Source organism: Humulus lupulus, chromosome 9 (assembly GCF_963169125.1).
Source record: "Humulus lupulus chromosome 9, drHumLupu1.1, whole genome shotgun sequence".
Lineage (NCBI taxonomy): Eukaryota > Viridiplantae > Streptophyta > Magnoliopsida > Rosales > Cannabaceae > Humulus > Humulus lupulus.
The window spans coordinates 136,540,620-136,544,099 of NC_084801.1; positions in this window are offsets into that span (position 1 = coordinate 136,540,620).

The following is a 3,480-nucleotide window of genomic DNA, read 5'->3' on the forward strand; positions in this document are numbered from 1 at the left end:
TTTTTGTGTGTTTTTATAGTTATTGTGTTGTAATATATTGTAGTTTAATTATTTGAATTATTGTTGTGTGTTTAGTAGTAAAAATAAATGCATATTTATTCAACTTAAGAGTCAAAACAAATTAAGTTTAAATTAATATTTTCTTTAAATTAATGAGATATATTTTTATATCGAAAATATTTTATTTGAAGTTAATTTATATTATTTTATAGAAATTAATTTGTATTTTTTGTTTAAAAAAAATTAAAAGAAAGAAGTTGGCATTTTTGAAGAAAGAAAAGAGAAAATTGAAGCTCCAAAGCCCACACTCCAGAGGCCCAAGCCCATCCTTCCTCCTGCAGCCAGCCCAGCTACAGTGTGTGCTACAGTACCGCGAGGTACTATTCCCGCTACAGTACCGCAGCCCAAATTCCCTTCTTCTAGCAAGCCCATCTCGCCTAAAGCCTCTCCCAGCCACATTGTGGGCCAGCCAGCCAGCCCAGGCCCATGCACCTCCCACCAGCTGCAAGCCCAGTCTGCCTAGTTTTCTTGAGCCCACCAATGTTTCCTTGTCCCCGTATGTCCAAAAATGCCACATTTTTACCCAACTTTTTCACACATTTTACTACAAAATTCATCACTACACCCTAAAATTGACCCTACATGCCATATTGTTCTTCATTTAATCAATTTAAATTGATTATTTTAAACACTTTATTTTGGCTATAAATAATGGATGTGAATACCATTTTTTAGAGGATGATGTGACACAACACAATTGCTACACTTTCAAGACCACTCCATTCTCTTCATCTTTTTCTTCTTTTTGGTCATTTTTATATGAGTTTTTAGAGGTAAATTTTGGGGGTTCCTCCAAATTTTCCTATTTATGTTTGTAATTTCTATTCTAGTTATGCGTTTCTAATCTTCTTAAGATTATTAAGGTGATAATGAAACAATATGTAACTGGATAGTATTTATTTTGTATGTTGATTTCCCATTTGTGCAACAGAGTTTATGGATTTTTCTTCTTCAAATATTTTCTTTCATCTTAAATATCATGTATTTTTTATTGTTAGCATATATTTACACTTTGTTCTTCATTAGTGCAAAATCATAATATTCTTTGATTAAGGTGTGCCATTAAACTGTGCACATCAAATGCTTAGAACAAAAATATTATATTTTGCCTTATAAATAATATTCCTTGATTTTGTTGTTGTTTCACACTAAATACTTTGATATTATATTGCTAAAAGTGAAGATGAATCCTATATTAATATAATAACTTGTGCTTAAAAGGAATATCTAAATTGAATACGTGATAGTTTGATTAATTTCTACTATAAAAACTTGGGGAATCAATGTACTTATAGATATTATTGAACTTATATTTTGTGGATTCTATTATCTTAATAATCCTTTTCTTACAACTTGTTTACAATTCATATCTTGTTTATTTTTCTTGCTTCAATATCTTTATTATTATCTTTTATTTTATTTTCTTGGCACAAAAATCTCATCAATACTTGGAGCTAGGTTAGAGTTTATTAATTTTGGTTTAAAATACTTTTATTTTTTATTTTAGATAACTCCTTTGGGTTCAGCATCCTTGCTTACACGATCACTATTATATATGAACGATTTGTGCGCTTGCGATATAAATATTTAAAACATACCCATTTTGGGTCCATCAGTACATCTGAAAGAGTGGCAAGATAAAAGGTCCTTGTGTCGTATGTTCTTGGCAAAATGCGCTCGCAATGCGGGGTCGCAGTTCACTAGCCTTCAAATGGAATGTGCCCGCAATGCGAGATGCCCTTGCTATGCGAGGCCGCAATTCACTAGCCTTCAAATGGAATGCTCCCACAATACGAGATGCCCCCGCTCTGTAAGAGGCCCCTGCTATGCGAGATGCTCCCGCAATGCGAGGCCGCAATGCAATGCCCTTGGGTATTCACCTCCTAGCTTAAATGTGCCCACATCGTGAGGACGCAATGCATGTTAACTTATGGATATCTCGATGCTCCCACAATGCGAGGCCCTTGTGTATTCACCTCCTAGCTTAGATGCGCCCACATCGTGAGGTCGCAATGCAAGTCAACTCACGAATATCTCTTTAGTAATATCCATCTCACAAAACGAGAGGCACCTCAACTCATACTCCAAGTGTGAACGATGGAAATACTCCCTCGACCTTGGATCCCATTTGAGTTCGCTTCCTACCTTAGACATTCCTAATACCATCACTAAGTAAAGATGTCCAAAATGAATAGCTCAAGTCGACAAAGGGACGAGACAACTCACACCTTTCGAGAGGGTCTCGCATAGCAAGGGCACCCTCCCTCAGCAAGGTCCCCTTCGACCTTCCAACTCAATCGGGCCCAACTCCTTCATTGGACATCCATATAAATGCCACCTTGCAGACATAAATGAAGAATGAAGTCATAGAGACACAAAACGAGGCTAAGAGGCCTCCCAGAGTGAGAGGGCCCTCGCATAGCGAGACCAACTATAGCCTAGTGATTCCAAACATTCTTGTCTAAGTGTTTAACGTGCCCCTAAGCCTCATATAAGCCTTATCCTTGAATGGAAGGTCGATGAATGTCTCAGGATGTCAACAGATGAAGCACGAAGAGAAGGAGGCAAGACTCACCATATGAGAGGGACTCGCTGTGCGAGACCATCTCGCATAGCGAGGTCTTCATCACCCAATAGCGCTGAATGACATCCTTCACTGCCTTATATGCCTCCAAGCATAATGCAAGTATCACATTCATGAAAAAAGTGACAAGCAAAGGCCTTCACGTTTTGACGGATGAAGGTTGAAGACTCGAAGGCATGAAGGAAGGTCACCCTTGGCCCGATGCTCCCGAATGACTTTGTTTGTGGCTTCGCATGTCCATGCTTAGTTACACTCTATCATACCCTCCAGAGCGTGTTCTCAAGTGCCATACACGTCATCTATGCCTAGTAATACCGTGAGGTCTCATGAGACAATAACACCGTGCCATGATGCTCGACAACTCCCCCATTGAGGTAATGCACACTTGAATATTGATTAGCTGTCTCTCCACTCACACGACCATGACAGCCCAGAGTATGCTACCATTGTCACTAGCATCATGAACTTCGTTGATGAGTTCTCACAGTCAACAACTTGGTTTACAAGAAGGCACACAACACTACCACAAGAGCATAGTAAGTGTGGTGTCCTAAATTTGCTAATAAGGCTTAAGGCCCTGATTAGCGTGCCGGGAGGGCAATAATTGATTTAATTAATTTATTATATGAATTTGTTTATTATGTGATTAGAAATGCATGTTTAGGTGAATTAAATATGCATGTGGGCCCCATTTGGTTATTAGGGGCATATTTGTAATTTTAGCCCGTTGAGGGCACAAATGCAATATTTGTGTATATTGTGATTGGTACCATAAGTGAGTGGTGATATATTTGTGATGCACGAACCGAGACGGTCCTAGGGAACAGTTTAGCTAT